Raw genomic sequence first — 21,150 nt, forward strand, 5'->3', positions numbered from 1 at the left:
TCAAGCAACCTTCTCTCATGTTTCCTTGAGTCCCTAGACTACCTTTCACGGCCATAAATTCCTTGTGGGCTTCCAATGGAAGAAACTACTTTATTCGGCTTTGTGCTACTTATGATTAGAGAGGACATTGCAGGCCAAGTGCTGAACTCTCCTGGAAATGGAGCTTTTTATGGACTCTGAGCCTAAAACCCTCCATACACACCTATGTTGCTGTTTTCCATCCCTAAACCAGGATGTCCTGATAAAGAAAGGAACACGAGGGTTAGTACAGTGTACTTGGCCAAATTTTAGGCAGTCATCTTAACACTGGATATCAGAAAATGTCTCCATCTGCACATTTTTATAAACTTTAGGGCCATTGACTAAGACTCGTCTCTTTTAGGGTAAAGAACTCTTGTTTCAAAGGCAGCCAAAATACAAAACAAAATGATATGTACCTTTATGTATAATAAGGTCACAATGTAAGGCCTTATTAGGATTCCTTTTGAAATGTTATACATTACTGAGGCATGTATACCAATGTATACCAAGGCATACATTTCACTTCTAGGAATGCATAATAGGCTCTCAAGAAAGTCATTCAGTTGAACTTTTAAAACCCAGATTGGTCCGAGGCAGCTGGATTGAGACCTAATGTGTTCCTCAAACAACTCCTATTTAAGTTGGAAAATGACAAACAGACACCTAAATGGTTCTGTGTCTTGTCTCAGGACTTAATTTTTCTTAATTAAAAAAAGGCCCCTTGACCAACTCACATGTAAGATCAACTTTAAAAATTTTCCTTTTATTTATTTATTTATGTATTTATTTATTTATTTATTTATTTAATGTTTAGTTATTTTTGAGAGACAGAGAGTGAGCGGGGGAGGGACAGAGAGAGAGGGAGACACAGAATCCAAAGCAGGCTCCAGGCTCTAAGCCATAAGTCCGGAGCCTGATGGCAGGGCTCAAATTTAGGAACCACGAGATCATGACCTGAACCAGAGTTGGACGCTTAACTGACTGGGCCACCCAGGCGCCTAGCTTTCCTTTATTTAAAGTTGGATAAATCTCATTTCCATCTATACTTCTGGGTCTCCTTGAGGAGAATTTCCCATGCCTTAAGGAAAAACTAGCAAAGTTTACTATCAGCCATGGTATTTTAAAAATTAATGAAGATTATTGCTTTTCCCAGGGAGCAGCGGTCCTGTGCTCATCTCTGTTCTGACTCTTCATGACTTCTGCTATCCCCCTCCAACTTTCCACCAGAACTACCTGCCATGGACCTCTAACCGTCATTACCGCTGCTTCTTCTTCTTGGTTACCAACACATACCACTAATCTTTATGTACACCTATTGAAATAACAGTTGATACCCTGTTAACAACATAATTGCTGGGCTCCTACCTTGACCCAAGGAATATCCCAAGATATGGTCATAAAAAAATATATAACCCATAGTTTCCAAGACTTTAAAACTGCTCCAAAAATATCACTAGAGACTTTAGAAAGTCCAGATCGGTTTTCTTGGCTAATGCTGTACCAGAGGATCATGGTTATGAGCTGGCTTTCAAGAACTCCTTATTCTTCTACTTGTTTTCCTCCTTTCACTCTCACAAGAAAATGTTATCTCCCTTGTTTAGGACAACTTATACTCTACCCTGTGAAAGCGTTCCCTGCTCTACAGCTACTTAAATTATCCAAAATAAGCTAAAAACTTATGTCAAGACTTCAAGGGATCAATATAGGTATTTTTGTTTATTTAACATTTGTCTTGACAGAGTTTTGAGGTCTTGGCTAAGAGGCCTGTCAGTTCTCCTCCTTTGAGCAGTTGATTAAATTCACAACTCAACCATTTCTGTTATTGGGTCTTCACAGTACAGACCACAGTGCAGCTGCCCTAACTGCACCATGGTCAGGTATTAGATAACTCAGGACGGTTCCTATGTATTGGAGCCTAAGAAATTATTTGAATTAGCCAATCCATAGGAAACCTGGAAAACCTGGCTAAACCCACCCAGTCTGTCATGCGTAAACTGCTCCCTACAGCTTTAGCTTGCTGTCACCATTCTTCTGGCACAACTGCCTATGTGGCCCTGCCTGGAGTCTTCTCTCATTTGGAACTGTAAGTAATGGAGCTCTGATTTTTATCTTTCCTAGTGTTTTTGTGGTGCGTCCATCCATCAAAAGAGTGTATAAATTTTATAAAAACATATACATACACTTTACTGTTCCTTCCCAAAGTTAGATTATATCTTCCTGTTCCTATACTCTGTTGTAATTCAATTTAACTTTCGTAAACAGAGGCCTATTAGCAGAAGTAACAGTGTGCCAGTTTTGAGTCTAAGCTTTAAGAGACATTTGATGCTTTAATCGTGTTCTTCTGTCACCATCATAAGAAAACTACTTTGGGGTAGATGCTATCCCTTTAGGCATAATGAAATTAGGTAGAGCCAAACGTCTCCAGTTAAGCTCAACTGGACCCACACCCTGAAGTAGAGTTATCCAGCCCAGTTGAGGCTGGATGAGCTGTTCCAGGTAAACACAGATGAATGAGAAATAAATACTTACTTTATAAGCCAATGAAATTTTGTGGTTCTTTGTGATAATAACTAGCTGATAGAATGTGACTACTCTTGTGACTAAGTCTTTTAACTATGTTGGAACTGAGAAAGACCTACAACTTTAGAAACCTGGTCCAGGGTAGCACTGGACAACCATAGCTAACCAAAATACTGAATAACTCTATCTTCTCTTTGTTCTTTCTGTAGACTGAAAATATTCTGCAGAAACAAGAGGAGTATAGGATATTTTAGATGATATCAAATGACATTACATCTACTTTCAACAGTGAATCTATAGCACAGATGCTTGAAATAATGTTACAAATTTGTCAAAGATTTTTTATTGGGGCTAACTGTATGGCAGCCATGTATGGTTATTTTATCAAAGTAAGGATGCAGTATTTCTCTTTCATGTGAGTTAGGATGTCAATTCGCATACTTGTGGGTGAAAATCAATGGGTCATTATCCATTGAGAATCAATCGTCTCAAGGTGGAACATCTAAAGGAACTAGAATGGACCAGGATTGGAACCTGGACACATCTGTCATCACTGAGTTCTAGAAGAAGCCACTTCAGTGGCAGTGGTATAATCCATAGATTATATAGAAGTTATAGTCATTTCCAAGTTTGTCAATAGTATCTCTTCAGGAGATCTGTTATTAGATGTTACGTCATCTTGCTTGAAAGTGTAATATTTAATTTTCAAGGAGAAAATAGGCCAGGGATTCAAAGCTGGAGAATTACACGGCAGTCTACTTAATTAACGAGTGAAATAATGTATCTAATGGCCCCTATTTCCCAGCATTCCTATATAGGTAAGTTTATAGAAATAAACCAATGTTTATACCATAAAAATATTTTTAAGACACATAAAATATATTATTGACCCAAAAATCTCAGAGAAGCAAAAGACTTAGGTTTAAATAATCTTATCAATATTCTGGAAAAAAATAAAGAAAATCTAAAAGTTAAGATTGAAATGATTTTTTAATATACAAAAACATGTCAGCGCTATCAAATATAAATAGTAAATGATACTCCAAAATAGTTGTTGATTTTAGATTTTCTGACATCATATTTAATGAAGAAACACAAATAGAAATTCTGTGAATAGCTAAGTGTTAAGATTTTGGGGAAAAAAAGAACTATAAGATTTATAATCTCATGAGGAACTTACCATGCAAGTCAACAATATAAGAATGATTCTAAGACGAAAGAGAGTTATACAATACTTTTTATAATTAAAATAGGTATTTATTTTATAGATGAGAATCCTGCCACACAGTTTCAATATGTTATTGAAGTCAATATAGTTAAATAGAAGTAGGGTCATAACTAGTGCTCAGGTCCCTGGACATCGAGTTCAGGGATATTTTCTTTATTTATAGTCCTCACATGAAAGTAAACAGAAAGGTAATGATTCTTCAGTAGGCATTGTAGACATTCAGAAATGAGAAGAAAACAGCATTTAGTGTCAGTTTCCAAAAATTTTCTGGAAATTATGCAACTTGAATGGGACTTAGGGTGGTTGACTATATAAAGGGCATGTGGAGGTAGAATAGGCTAAAAATAGCGAGAATTTAAATTGTTAGTTTGGTGATCAGTGAATAGAAAGTCTAGCATGATTCAAATCCTGATGTAAATAAAGAGTGCCAATTAAAATTTACAGTACTTAAGTTCATATCATGTGCATTAATGCATGTAATGAATATATTAACATATGTAATGCATATAATATGCATATATACAATATGAACTTTAAATAATAAGGGAGATTTTTGGGCTCCTGGGTGGCTCAGTTAGTTAAGCATCTGACTTCAGCTCAGGTCATGATATTGTGGTCTGTGAGTTCGAGCCCCGCGTCCGGATCCGTGCTGACAGCTCGGAGCCTGGAGCCTGCTTTGGATTCTGTGTCTCCCTCTCTCTCTGCCCCTCCCCTGCTCATGCTCTCTCAATCTCAAAAATAAATAAACATTAAATTTTTTTAATTAAGGAAGAAGATCTTGAAATAAAGTATATTAATGTTCTATCATGAAACTACAGTATAAAAAGACATACTTTGACAATGTTATGCAAAAATAAAAAAAAGCAAATGAAATATGAAAAATTATTGAAATTTTGATATAAGAATTGACAGCTTCAGTGTAGTGGCAGGTGGTAATTGGAGGGACACATATTAAGTTAAAAGCATTACAGAATCCCTGAATTTCATAATTGGAAGGTAGCTAAGAATATTCATTATAACCATTAAACATCACTTAAATCTCTTCCATAATAGATCTGGTATTTGGTCATGGCTCGTACTCAAAACACTCCCTTTGTTTTTTCTTCCAAAGAATTGTTGACTCATTCTTTGAACGTCTCTTGCTCTTATACTCGTCTGAAGTCTTAGTTCGATGCTAACTTTTCTGTAATTGCATATTTTCCAAGCTGTATACTAGTATTTCCTTCTTTCAGCCATTCATTTTGTGTTATAGTATTAAGTCACTATACAAATAATCCTATTAAACTACATTTTTTGAAAGAAGAGTGTCCATATTCAAACTTAAGAATTATAGTATGACATATCCAGACTGCTATAAAGGGGGAGTTCTCCTCCTCATTATTTTAAATATTTTATTTCAGTTTGCATAACGTATATATCTTTTCTTGGCCACATTACAATGTTGACTCATATTGAACGTAATGTTAGGTCATAAGGTCTAATTGTTATCCTTAAGAAAAATTCTCCTTCATGTATTTGTAAAGTTGACCTTTTGTAAATAAGTACAAAAGTTACTCTTACACCTGCTAATTTGTAGTTGTTACATAAATCTCTGCAAACTGCCTGTCATTTTACATTTAAATTGGTTATCAAATTTAAAAATCACCCTGTTTTGTGGCATATACAAAGTTAATAGGGATCTTTTCTAAATTTTTGTCAAAATATTGAAAAATACCAAGGAGGAAAAAATTTAAAAGAATGACATTTAATTGAAAGTAAACCATGACCAATTAGATTTAAGTCTAGATTTTGCTAAGAAACAAAGTAGTGGTGAGAATGCAACTTGCAAAATGAAATGGATGGCTATCACAAAGTTCTTGAACAATGGAGAAATAATTAAAATACACTTCTTTTTTTAATCTCTATGCTTACAATATATACTTAAAATCAGTGCTATAGTCCTTCATCTGTACCACATGCATTCACAAGTAGTTCCATTCACTACATTTTATTGCTACAAAGTTTTTTCTCTCCTGTTCCTTTTCTCTCTTAGGAAAAAAAAAAAAATTCCTCAAGGGTAGAGAAGTTGCAACCACAGTACCCAGGACAAGACTGGATATATATCTGCAAATAATCATGTGTTGATTGATTTAGCAAAACATCTCATTAAATGTTATAATTGAAATTATGTTCATGTTAATCAATAGTTAAGGTCTTTTTAAAAATTGGGAATTTATTTCTGCATTTATTTTTTAAAATGGAATATAAAAATTAGAATAGCATTAAAAGATTCAAAAAAATTTTTAGGCTAGTTTCAAATATATAGTTTCACATAGAAGAAGAAACGTAATGAATCTATTAAATGAGCCAGAATATCAAGTCACAGCTTCCTAAGCTATTAGAAGCTGTGTGGATCCTCTCTCAGCTGGAAGTGACTAACTCTAGGTGTCATAGCATCCTGCTGACAGCTTAGCTTTTATATGACAGCAGTGATTAAATATTATCCATAAATTTTTTTCATTTCATCAAATTGAATCATAATTTTCAAGGCAAATAAAAGATTCATTTGTCACAAATATTCATAGAGCTGTCCTCAAATGATACCATGAGATTAGACTCGTTCCAACTGAACTCACAGAGAATGGATTCAAAATCTCAATATAATATGTCAAAAATGAAAATTAACTCCTTATTCATCTTCCAAGTAACAATAGCGAAAATTGTCTATGGCCAACCTCTTGCCAGATTTTCTCCTTCAGATATGCATATAATAAAGTACAACAGTGGTTTAAGATGTATCTTCCTTTAAGTGCTTAATACTTACCAACTGTGAGATACAGTAAAGCTAACAAAAGGGCCTCCTGTCTTCCCATGTCATTTCATAAGATGTTGATTTTATATGTTTTTCCCCAAAGAAACGAGATAATAGGAATCATGGAAAACCCAAATCATAAACTGATAGGATTAGATGCCAAAGCTGTGTATAAATAAAAGGAATGAGCCCTTCCAGTTTTTCAGGTTGAAAAACGATCAGAATTTTTCCTTCACAACTTCCTGAGAAACAACTTTAAAGCCAAAACCATCATTTTAGGTTCCGTTCAATCCTACCTGCTGGAAAACCAAAAGAGTGCTGAAAGAGGCCACACTTCTGGTCTAGATGCTACTTAGAAGTGATGCATTTGTTTTATATTATAAAGTCTTCATTGAACACCTATTACTATTGTGCAACATGCACTCTGCCAGGTGTTACTTGGTGATACAGTCAGGGATTTAAAAAAGCATGGTCCATTTTTGCTAATTAACTCTAAATATATTTGTTTAACCAGGCATTTTTATAGGTGCTGGAGATAATGCTTTAAATAAAGTAAACAAATCTTTATGTATTTTATGTTAAAATAGAGGCAGAAAAGGCAGAAAAAACCCACATTATATTATAGTATATAATGTTATGGAGTGATGAGTGCTATGAAGAAAAAGGAAGCAAACAGATGAATCAGAGTTAATATATTCCTTCATTGTTTAACAAACACTTATTGAACACATATTAAAAGCCAGCTACTTTTTATGCAAGTGAGACCTATCAGGTAACAATAATAAAAATTAAAAAAAAAAACCCTCATTAAATTATAAGGAAAAAACAACAAATATAAATAAGCAAGTAACATGTGATAGAAGGTGAAATGTGCTGTGCGCGGTTGCTCATATGTCACATTAAGAGAGGAGACAAATGAGATGGCCCAAAATGTTCGTACAAGTTCAAAATGGACCTCTGTCACATTCGGCTCCAATGAGGGTTGGCCCCAGAGTCAGTAGCAGAGGAAATTCTTCCCAAAGGGCTGAGCTGTGAACACAGAACTCAATCCTTTTCTTCCCATGGGAGGTGAAGTAGTAAGAGGTACAGATATATATCGATTTCTGGGTTGTGCCAGTGGCTTGGCTCATTGGTTGGAATTCTCAAATAAAAAAGACAGATGAATTAGGGATAAGAAGGTCTGAAGAAGAAGTACGTGTATGGACACAAAGCAAGCAGATACGTATAACTAATGTTAGTTTCCATCAGAGATAACCCTTTGCCAGAAAGGATGTCTACAAACAATGTAGATAGGATTATTCCAGTAGTTGCACAAGGGGGCTAATGACCAAAGTGGTCATAGCAGAAGTGATGAATGCTATTCATGGGTCTAATAAAATGGGTTTCTTCTCACCAAGGCTGATCTAGTTGCTACCACTGATGAATGCCCAACCTGACAAGGGCAGAGATTATCGCAACGTTCCACGTGGAACTATGACTTGGTACATCTAACAAGCCACTTGATGACAGGTCAATTAAGTGTGACCCTTTCTGCGATGGAGAGAACCATAATTTTCCCTTTTCAAAAAACAAAAACAACAAAAACAAACAAACAAAAAACCTTACGCTCTAGATATACATTTTCCTTCCTTGTCCCCAGTGCATACATCCACACCACCATCTGAACGCTTACAAAATGCCTGATAACTCCACGGAATATAGACCAAGATACCCAGTTTATCACAAAAGGGGTATCATGATGAATTAATGAGTACAAGATTCATGTGTCTTACTAATACATCCTATTACAGTGATAGAATGAAGGCTGTTAAGAAGTCAGCTCAGATATTCAATCCCAGGGTATTGTTTTCCAGCATATGGTAGGCACATTGAACCAACAGCTGGTATTTAGGTCTAGGAATTGAGGAGGAGAGGAAGGATTGCTTCCTCACCATTAGTCCCAGTTATTCACTTTTAAAATTTGTGTTTCCCATGCCACATTAATTTTTAGACGTACAATTTTTCCAAGCGGAGAAAAAGGGTACAAAATCTTTGAGCTTCTAATTCTGGTGAAGCTCATATATAATGGCAGGAGTAGTCTATCTTGATAACGATGAGAAGATATAGCTCCTACAGCACAATAAATTCAAAAAGAAATATGTCTGGAACCCATGAATTCCCTGGGATGTCTCTGGTATTTTTGTAGCAACTGAAAATGTCAATTAAATAAAACAAAATTCCCCAATTTCAAAGTAATTTGGGAATCACAACCCTTAAGGATCAAGGTCTGGGTCATCTTATCCATCAAGAAACAGATTATGGCTGAAGGTAACCAACTTTATGGCTTCCTTTAACAACATCTTTTAAAGTTTCTTTTTGTGTTGGTTGGTTTGTTTAAGAATAGAGCAACTAGCAATAACATTTAGAGATTGGACTTTCAGACTTATTATCAGGGAAGAACTGAAGGTGAGTATTGAATATTTTAGCAGAGCATGAAAAGATCTGAATTGTGCAAGGAATAGAATATACAAATTCAGTTTATGCACTACCCCATCTCTGCTCCCTGACCTTGCTTTCTGAGTAGAGTGGCACCTAATAGCCGGTGAAGTTGCCATTAGCATTCTCACCTTCACTTCAAAAGACTGAGTGGCTACCTGGATATATCCTATCAATGCTTCAGTTCTAACTTACACTAAGAGCCCCTTCCTATTCTCCCTCTGGGTATCTGATTGTCAATGAAGTATAAGATGCAGGTTCCTCACTATAATTTCAAGGGTGTTAACACTCACTAGGGTGAACGTTGAATGTGGGGAGATATGTTACACACATAATTTTTCTTCTTACTTTTCACAGGATGAGTAGCTAGAGAAGCACAATCTCTGAAGATGGGTGAGAAAAAGAGAGATTGCTTAATCCGAAGTTATAACATGCTCAGAAATGCAAACCCTTATAATTGCTTTACACCCTTCCCAGCTTCATTTCCCCTCCTCCATTTCCACAGGACTTCAATAAAATTTTATTTCGTGAATTTGCCTCAGGTTGGCTTATCAGGGAAGACAGACTAAGACAACATGTAACAAAACATTATTCAACATTTGCCATGGCCTATAGGGGCCATAATAATATTACTGACAACCGACTATAGAACTAATGTTCTAGCGGGAACATTAGAAAACACAAATCTACTGAAGAAAAATTAGCATTTATTTCAAAAATGTTAAGAAGACTGTGCCTGAAGGCAATGATTTAGCAGATGTAGTTCAAGGAAGTTCATTTATATATCATTCTCTGCAGCATAAATTTTCCTATAAAAAAAGCAATTATTCTTTTAAATTAAGTTTCCTTGTTCATGTATGAAAAGTGAGGATACTATTGTTAGTGCGTTGATTCCCTTAGCAAACCACATTTCTCAAATAAGTAATTCTGGTTCATTATTTACACTCACCATTAATCATGTGTGTCAATAAATGTTAATAAACATGACTCTTGGGAATTTATTCTATAAAAGGCAAAATATTTTATATCATTGTAATGATACTCAGTTAATTCAGTTAAATTCAGATAGTCAGTTAAATTCAGTTAAAAGTTTGAGCATAAAATTATTTACTTTTTTATATTGATAATATAAATACAAATTTTGGGACTGTACTCATTATAGTAATAAAACTATCTTTACTAAATTCCTGAATTAAAAAATCTTAATTGGTGTGATATGCATATAAATCAAAATTGCATCCCCTAAATGGCTGTAGTTGTGAATAATGTATAAATATTTTATTTTTTGTATTATTCTATATACTTTACTCATAGTCAAAATAATAAAATAATTTTCAGGAAATATATGCTTTTTCTCTTTGCTGTCCATCACTAATTGGATTTTTAATATATATGAAACTTTGAAGAACCAACATTCAATAAACTTAAGTATAGTGCACTGATACTGAATTTGTAATAAAGTATTCTATTTTTTTTGCATCTGTCAAAATTAATTGAATCTCTTTAATCAAAACAAGTATATCATGAGTGGAGCATCACAAAATTTAGCTTTGAAAGCTTGTAATTTTAGTAAATTAAAAATATTAAAAACACAGCATGCAGACAGGAAGACAAATTTCCACAAAAGCAAAGGGAAATATCCAAAAAAATGAGAGTACAAACAGAACAGATTTAAGTTTAAACTTTTATAGTTTGCTTTCGAATATCTCGATCTTCATGAAGAATCCTACAGTACAACTCGGATTATATTAGAGGTAGATAGTACTATGGCATTGAATAAAATATTAAAATATATACTATATACTATATTAACTTACTCCTTATGCTATAATCTTCAAATAATAAGTATAAAGAATCATTTTGGAATTAATATCCATGTATATATGTTATTTTTATTTTTATTCATTTTTATTTTTTTTAAGTTTATTTATTTTGAGAGAGGGAGAGAGAATGAGTGGGTGAGGAACAGGGACAGAGGGAGAGAGAGAATCTCAAGCAGGCTCCACGCTATCAGCACAGAGACTGACATGGGGCTTGATTCCACAAACTGTGAGATCATAACCTGAGCCAAGATCAAGACTCCTACACTTAGCCACCAAGGTGCCCCCATTATTTTTTTTTTAGAAAGAATTGCAGTTTAGAAAATAACTTTTGAATAGGACTATTTTGAAGATTCAACAATATAATAAAACCAACTTTTTGTCAATTGATGAGTATCTCAGAAAGTGTATACTTCCAGTTATTTCAATACACCCTCTCATTCTTAAAAGTATTTTTTTGGACATTGAAGAGTATGATCACCATAATTCTAAGGCATAGAAAAGAAACATATAATATACAAATTATAACTATGAGGTAATGATAAGCCTTTTGAGGGAAAAGGCAGAGGAAGTTGTGGTCTGGTGAATTTGAGATCAGTTGGTAACTGAAGAAGTCCTAGACAAAGAGATATTTTAGCAGATAAAGATAAAGTGATGCTGGATCTAAGTGGTTATCAGATAGGAGGGCAATTTGGTAGAGGGAAAAATGGACCTGAGTTGAAACTAAGCCTAACTTGTCCTTAAAATATAAAAAGGTCATTGAAATTGGAAGAGAGGGAGGCTCTGGTCTTGGAAAGTACACAAAATTTTAAGGAAACTGGACCAGATCATGGAAGGCCTTGTAGGTTCTTACATTGTTATTTTTTTTCTTTCAGTAACTGTGAGGAAAAGTACTGAAGGGTTTTGAGTGTGGAGTAACATGATCTAGCTTATGTTTAAAAACATTCTTCTGATGGTTATGGGGAAAACAGATTATAAGGACTGAGGCAGAGGTGGGGGGAACAGTTACACAAAAAGCTGTGGACATAACAGTAGTAAGAATGAAGTAAGAGGAGGAACATACCAGATTTCAATGTCCTTCTACATACTAAGCACTGCGCTACCCGTTTACCTAAGTCATCTATATGATTAATAGCTAGGTTTATTAGTTGATTTGCTGTAGAAGCTTACTGGAGTTGCATATAAATTATTCAAGCATATGTGAAGATACTATAAAAGTATACAGTTAAGTTAACTGCAACCTAAAACTTTCAGAATTACTCTTGACAAGGATTAAAGTTTAGTACAAAAAATTGATGAAATGATACTATCTCAATATGCATATGCAAATACAAGTAAGTGGTTATGCTCAACAATAGCATAAGTAAAAGATTATTGTAATAAGCTCTATCATCTGAATTAATGAATGGCTCACCTCACTTGATAAGGTCACATTGAATCCCAATGCATCTCTTAATACAATTTTATCATTCAGCTCTATGAATCTGCTTAATTAATTCTGTATATTTAACAAGAAATAAAAATCACAAAGAGATCAAGATAAATTGCCTTTGGGAGTCAGACAGAAATCAAGATGAAAATAAACTCCACCGGTTTAGTATATTTGCCAAATTTATATTTTTTATATTTTCCAATGATTCGCCATGTAGATATTTAGTGGTAGATAAGATATTTAAATTTTTTATTTGATATAATCCATCATATTTTATTTCTTCATTAAGGTTCCTGAAATTTCTTATCTTATAGGAATAGTGATTAATAAAATTATATATGAAATGACCACATATATAAGATCTATGAGGCCCTCACTTGCTGAATATCTATATTTGATTATTATATTACTTTCTACATCTGTGGGATGAATATAGAGTTCCCTAAAAGGAAAATAGTTCGCTTTGAAAATAAATTTATGTGCAATCTCATCAAGTCATCCTTGGAGATAGAACCTGGAAGCAAAAGATATTACAAATGCCAAATGTGTTCCTCAAGAGGCCAAATAAATTAAATCTTCAGCAGGGAAGCTACATAAAGACTAGATTGCAACAGCCATGTTCTGCATCCAGACTTAAAGCATTATTTATAGTCACACCAGACTCTGTGGCCCTATCAAATCATTTTATTATTCCCTGCTAATTACACTAAAACCACTGCCCTTTTGAAAGTAGTTTCACTTTTCTTCTAAACATAAGTTGTTAAACAACAGCCATGACTGAAGTCACCATTACTATGTTCTTAGCTATTATGCACATTATCAACTATCTTCTTTGCCCCGACTAGACGAAATGGTAGATGAAAGGTTATGGCATAGGGCAAAGAGGTCGCTGCCTAAAGGGAAAAAACGATTCTCTCAAAAGACCTATAAATAGTGTTAAAAGAACTTCCTCTCGTACTATCATTTCCATTCAGGTTATAACTTTTGAAACTGAGATTCTCAAACTGTGTGCTGAAGTTCTCTGGGGCACCACAATGAACAGGAGCACTGTGGGATATCTTAAAATTTTAAGGAAAACTGAGTGACATCTATTGGGCGCCAATCAAATTAAACTATTAACTTGTTTGGATCAACTCAATAAAAGGAACAGTTAGCTTTTATTTTGTTTTATTTTTATTTGATTTTTATCTGTAAGTGTTGTGGAAAAAAGGCTTGGACACTAAAGTTGCCATGACCTGAAAGATTTTGGAGACCACTCTTTTATACTGATTTGGGGACAATGTGCAGTGAAACCTTCAACTTGACCAGGAACATGCCAGGCATCAATTAAAAAAGAGAGAGCTATATTTTTTTATAACCCTTCCATTGGAGATACCCAAAATTTATTACTAAATTATCAGTATAAAAAATACTGAGATTAATTAGCAGATTAGGATTCTTAGCAAGAACTAAGAAAGGAATAAGCAGACACAATTTAGGCAGCAGGATTAGAGAATTAAGTTCTTTCTGTTCATTAACCTCTTTAATTTATTGTGTATCTGGAATTATTTAAACTATCTGTTCAGATTATTAGAACACTTGTGCTTCCATCCACCCCCCCCCCAAAAAAAGACCACAGAAAAACATGGAAATTAGTAAATGTTAACTTGACTGCATAAACCTGTCTAGGGAGGCTGAAAACAGCCTCCTCATAGACAAAATTTAAGGTACTATCTTTCTTCACCTGAGATAGTATAAATTATACTTATTTCAAGTATGAGAGTATTTATACAAAAATTTCTTACACACTCTAAAGTGAAAAAGTACATTTTTTTTTTCTTTAAAAAGTGGCTTGGGCTCGGAGCCTGGGTGGCTCAGTTGGTTAAGCATTTGACTTCAGCTCAGGTCACGATCCCATGGTTTGTGGGTTCAAGCCCTATGTTGACTCTGTGCTGACATCACAGAGCCTGGAGTCTGCTTCAGATTCTGTGTCTCCCTCTCTCTCTCTTTCTGTCCCTCTATCCCCTCCCATGCATGTAGGCACATGCTCTCTCTATCAAAAATGAATAAACTTAAAAAAAATTTTAAATAGTGGCATAAATGCAAAGTTTATTGACAAACAAACATTGATGCTATTTCAGAACCAAATGAATGTTTCATTACTACTAAGAAATAATAAGAATATAATGACACTTAGGATTTTAGTTTTAAACATTATATTCATTTTAAGATTCAATTTATTGTATTTGTGCAAATTACCTAGCTCATACTTGTTACTACTGAAAATTATTTCATGTTATATTACTTTACTTTTATACAGATAAGTAACAACTCCTTAAAAACTAGCACATAATTACTTCTGAGTTTACATAATAATTTATTATTAGAAGTAGTAATACATTTTCTGATCATGGAAACACAATGCTAATAATAAAGACCAAATTAAATGCACCTCAACAAATAATTTGTGAAGGCTGTTTCCTGCATTTTTTCTGTTTTACTCTCATATTTGAGAACTTTAGATTGGTTCTCAAATAACATTTATTGACAAATGAAATAATATTCTTATTTTATACTAATTAAAATGGCATACTATAATTGATATTTTGTAACCTTCTAAACTTTTTTATAACCACTCTAGAATCCTGTTATGTTCAGCATTCAGGACAAGTACTCTGACTGCCATAAAATTAGGCACTTTCAAAAATCATATGAAAACATTAAGATTTTTTTTATTATATAAACGTCACCTTGATTTTGTCACAGTATATGTTGATTAAAAGTACCATACAAAAATGTCCTTATGTGATATGCAGAAATCAAAATGTCATGAGGTTATTGTGAATAATTTTATAATAGCAAATTTGAAAATTTATTTAAAAGTGCAAAATTCTGGAAATAAAAACAATGACATTGACACACAAATAGAATTTTTAAATATTTCTACACCATTAAAGAATTTCAATCATTATTTAAATCTACTTGTTCTCATACCCACAAAAAAATTATTTCATGCCCAGATACTTTCACAAATGAATTCTACAGTATAATTAAAGAATGACTGCCAATATATACAAATTATCCAAGATGAGAAAAAAAAATAAGAAATTTTGACTGTTTTATTAGGCCAATATAACCTCATACATGTAATTTATGACTTCATAAATGTAATATATGAATGACAGACCATCGCAGATAAAAAATCCAGACGAATATAGATATAAAACTTCTAAAAAAATATTTTCAAATTAAATCCAGTGATTCATTAAAAAGATAATATATTATGAAAAATTTGGATTTATGCCATGCTTAAAAGATTGTTCCCCAATTCAAAAATTGATCAAGGTAAGTCATCACATTAATAGACCAAGGAAAAAATAATTGATCACCTCAACACATGAAGAAAAACTATTTTATATATTCACATATATTTGTGGTTAAAACCATTCTTCAAAAGCAAGGGGCAATCCAAAAAGAAATTTAAGGAAACAATTCTCTTTACAATAGCAATAAAAAATATAGATTACTAAATAATAAATTTAACCAGGAAGGCACAAAACTTATATATTGGAAATTAAAAAACAACACAATAGAAATTAGAGAAGACAAATATAAATGGAAAGACATCCCATGTTCATGGATTGGAAGACAGTATTGTTAAGATATCTATACTACACAAAGTAATCTACAGATCCAATGCAATCCTTAATCAAAAATTTCATTTTTTTTTGAAGAAAAGGAAAACTCACCTGAAAATTCTTATGAAATACCAAGATACCTACCAAGTAGCCAAAATAATATTAAAAAGGACTAACAAAGTTGGAGGTCTAAATTGATTCTAACTTTTAAAACCTACCATATAGCTACAGCAATTAAAGTAGTGGTATACTAGCAAAAAGTAGACAAGATAGAATAGAAGGCCTAAAAATAAACCCACACATCTATAGTGAATTGTTCATCCCCAGAGGTGCCAAAGCCATTCAGTAGAGAAATGGCGGTCTCTTGGAAAACAGAATATGCACATGGGAAAAAAAAAATAAGTTGGTCTATTACTTACACTATATACAAAAATGAGGCCTAAATAGACCAAAGACATAAAAGGAAAAACTAAAAATATAAACTCTGAAGAAAACCTAAGAGGGGAGTTTTATGACCTCGGATTTGACAACTGTTTCTTAAATATGACACCAAAATCATAAGGAACAACAACAAAAATAGGTAACTGGATTTCCTTTAAATTAAAGCTGTTTTGCATCAAAGGAAATTATCAGGAGAGGGAAAAATAACTTACAGAATGGGAGAAAGTATTTGCAAATTTTTATCCGATAAGAGGGTAATATTCAAAATTTATAAAGAACTTTTAGAATTGTACAAAAGTAAAAATAGCCCAATTATAAAATGAGCAAAGCATGCAAGTAGACATTTTTCAAAAGAAGAGAAACAAATAGTCAATGAGCAGATGCTGAGTGTCACTAAGTATTAGGGAAATGAAGATCATAAACACAATAAAATACCACTTCACAACTACTAAAATGGCTATAATTTAAAAAAAAGGGAAATAATAAGTACTAGCAAAGATGTGGAGAAATTAGAACCCTTGTGCCTTGCAGGTTGGAATATAGTGTAGCGCTATAGAAAACAATATGGCAGTTCCTAAAAAAATTAAAATATGATTATCAGATCTAGCGATCCCACTTCTAAGTATACAAAAAATAATTGAAAGGATTGACTGGAAGAGATATTTGTGTGCTTATGCTCACAGCAACATTATTTGAAACAGCCAAAATATGGGAACAATATGAGTGTCCACTGATGGATGAATGGATAAACAAAATGTGATATATGCAAAGAATGCAGTATTATTCAGCCTTAAAAAGGAGGAATTCTGGCACAATGCTACAACATTGATGAAACCTTGAAGACATTACAGAAAGTTACAGACAATGATATGAGCCAAGCACAAAAGGATAGATATCGTACTATTCCATTTATATGAGGTGCCTAGATGATAGTCAAATCCTTAGGGACAAAAAGTAGAAAGATGGTTGCTAAGGGCTGAGGGGAAGGAGGAAGGAGGAGGAAATGTTTAATGGGTACAGCCCCTAGTTTGAAAACATAGAGAAAATTCTGGAGATGGATGGTGGTACTGGTTGTTCAATAATGTGATGGTAGTTAATGCCACAGCATTGTACACATAAAAATGATTAAAATGGTAAACTCTATGCTACGCATATTTTACCATTATTTTTAAGGGTGGTGTCTTCGGGTAGGAAAAGGATGATATTGGATGGGTATTTGTATCTATAGAAAGAAATAAAATCTGCCAAAAAAGTAAAAACTTTAAATTAAATAAGAGATATTTTTTCTTCTTTATAGTAGCTTTGTAGGAGAAGTTAACTGTTTAAAAAAAGTATTATAGTTTATAACACAGGTAAACATAAAATAATGACAACAATTACAGAAGCAGGGATTGAAAACTGGAAATGACTGTTGTAAGTTTGTTACATTAAATGGGAAGTGGCATGATATTATTTAAAAGAAAATTGTGATTATTTTACAATGTCACTAGGTGACATTTCAAACATAACAAGAGAAGTGTAACTAATGAGCCAACAAAGATGACAAAATGAAATAATAGAAAATAATTAATTCAAAGGAAAAATGTCCATAGAGGGAAAAAACACACACACACATTGATATGATTAAAAAATAGCAAAAGGTTATAGATTTAAAATCAACTATAATATGAATTAAATCATTCACCCAGTAAAATGGATAAAATTGTGAGACTGCATTAAAAATACAATATAAATACATGTGGTCAGTGTAAAGCCCCTTACAGTGGATTATACATTGCTAGTAGAAATATAGAATCCTAAAGCCACTTCAGAAAATAGTTTATCAGTTTCTTACACCTTTAAATATCGACCTTAGATATGTCCTGGAAATTCCATTTTTACCTGAAAGAAATGCGACCCTATATCCTATGCGAAGATTTGTATATAAATGTTTATAGGATCTTTATTTGTATTTGCCAAAACATGGAGATAGTCCAAATGCCACTGCAAGGCACAAGGCACTCTGCCCCATGATGGGCCACTTTGGCATAAACATTATTTTGAGTTAAAATTAATCACAACCTAGCAGATAGAGCAAAATCTCCCTTTCCAGTCTTCAACTGCCTAAATTTTCAGTGGAAAGGAGAACCTATACCAGGAACAGAATTATTAACAGAGACTCCCCATTACCTAAGAGACTTATCTCATAACAGGGCAACCTTTGTTTTTCAAAACATCTCCATTCACCTTCCTGCTAATGGTATTCTTCCCTTTTGTATCCTCATGCACTACCTCTCTTCTTAGCTCATATAACCTTCATGTTGCCTCCTTGTCTTTGGAATTTCATGTCTGTGTGGGTTCCCTGTATATATTTTTATTTTCTCCTATCAATCTGTTTCATATCAATTTGATTCAAGTCCAGCTAGAAGGGCCTTGAAAGGCAGAGGAAGGTCTTCCTTACCACTTAACGGATAAGTAGATATACAAACTGTGGTAAATATACACAGTGGAATACTACTCGGCAAGAACACATAAACTGTATATTCAATATCATGACTGCATCTCAAAATAATTATATTAACTAAAAGAAGTCAAACCAAAAAAGATTACATACAATTCTACTGTATTTTCTGTTTATGCAAAATTCTACAGATCTATTTTAACAGAAAGCAGAACACTGGTTGTCTGAAGGCAGGGAAGGGAATAAATTGCAAAGAAGAAGGAGGAAACTTCTTGAGGGCGGTTTTGTCTTATCTTCACTGTGGTGGCAATTTCATAGATATATATGTATGTCAAAACTTGCCAAATTGTATATCATATATCAGTTATACTTCAATAAAGATTTGCACACACACGCACACACTAAGGTCAAGTTCAAACATCAGATTTAAACATTATTTAAATAATGTTCAAGTGTTATTCAAACATTTCCAGAAGAAAAGGAATATTTTCCAAGTAATCCTACAAGTCTAGACTAATACTGAAGCTTGAGCAAACAAGGATAGTGCAAGAAATGAAAATACAGGACAATCTAATCTCATAAACACAGTGGGAAAATTCCAAACAATATAATGATAACATGATTTAAGATATGTATTCAAAAAACTGGAAGAAAATTAGGGAAATGTCTTTATAACATCTGTGTAAAGAAGAATTTTATTTAAAAAGTCCACAAGAGATGCACACTGAAAAATGATGGTAAATTCAACACAGTAAAATCATAAACTTGTGTTCATCATAAGATGTAAAACTGAAATATTTAGCATAAAGATATAAAGATAAAGACATAAAGTGGAAAGCCACAAACTAGAGAAGATATTTTCAATAATATAAAAATTAGTATCCAGGGCATATAAAAATTGTTATAATTAATAAGAAAAACAACCCATGAAAAATTGGGCAAAGAATAAGCAAACATTGCAACAAAAGCAGAAATATGAATGGTTAAATATAAAAAAAATTCTCGAACATAAAAAATGCAAATTAAAAACAGTGAGATTCTACTTTATAGTTGTTTGGCAAAAATCATTGTCTGATCATAGCAAATGTGTGTGGGATGAGAAGCTACATAGTCCACAAAACATTGATAGTGGTAATCTAAATAGGTACAATCATTTTTTTGTTTTATCTATGTATGTATGTATGTATGTATGTATGTATATATTTAGAGCAGGGGAGGGGCAGAGAGAGAGAGAGGGTGAGAGAGAATCCCAAGCAGGCTCCATGCTGTCAGTGCCAAGTATGACATAGGGCTTGAACTCACAAACTGTGAAATCATGACCTGAGCTGAGAACAAGAGTGGGACGCTTAACCGACTGAGCAACTCAAGTGCCCCTAGGTTCAATTACTTTGGAAAATGGGCATTATCTTATAAATTTGAACATGTGATAATCCTGTGACCGAGTAATTTTTCCCTAGTTTATACTTTACAGATATTCATTCACACACGTTTCAAAAAACATGAAAAATAAAATGTATATAGCTTTATTTTTGTAGTAGCAAAAACTAGAAAAGCAAAATTGCTACAAACTGGAGAATCCCAATAAAGAAACTGAAATGTTATATAATAGAATGTCATACAGAGCGAAAATAAGCAAATTAAATGCCAAATACATGACCGGATATCAGGACTATAATGTTAAGTGTATTGGGGAGGAATACCTTCCTTTGACCTTCAAGGTCCTCCTAGGAGGATTTAGAATCAAAGTGACATAAGACAGATTAGCAGGAGAGAATCAAATTTAATAGCTCTAAAGCTAGGAATCCATACAGACATGAAAATTCCAAAGATAATAAGGCAAAATGAACCTTATAAGAGCTAAGACAGGTAGGATCTGTGAAGACAGAGGGAGAGAAGGCCATTAGCAGGAAAGTGAAAGAGAACGTTTTGAAAAACAAAGGTTAGGTAAAGGGAAGTCTCTGTTAATAGTTCCCTTCAGTGGCATAGGTTCTCCTTTCCAATGCAAATCTAGGCAGTAGAGGACTGAGGAGAGAGCTTTTCCTACATCTGCTGAGTTTTGATTACTTTTAACTCAAAATAAGGTCCATGCCAAAGGGGCCCATCTTGGGGCAGCCTGCCCTTGGCCCTGCAAGTAAAAAAAAAAAAAAAAACAACAAACAAACAAAGCATAGAACACTACAACTAAAATCCATTATTTTAAAAGTTTAAAACAAGTAAGGCTTTATATTCTTATGAAGACACATGATAAAACAAAATTTTTAAAAAGAAAAAAATGAAATGCAAAATTTTGGAAAGATGTGGCAATAAGGAACTTCAAATGTTAATATTCTAGTTATTTCATAGATAGTAGATGATGGATTCATAG

Source organism: Panthera onca, chromosome C1 (assembly GCF_046562875.1).
Source record: "Panthera onca isolate mPanOnc1 chromosome C1, mPanOnc1 haplotype 2, whole genome shotgun sequence".
Taxonomy (NCBI): Eukaryota; Metazoa; Chordata; class Mammalia; order Carnivora; family Felidae; genus Panthera; species Panthera onca.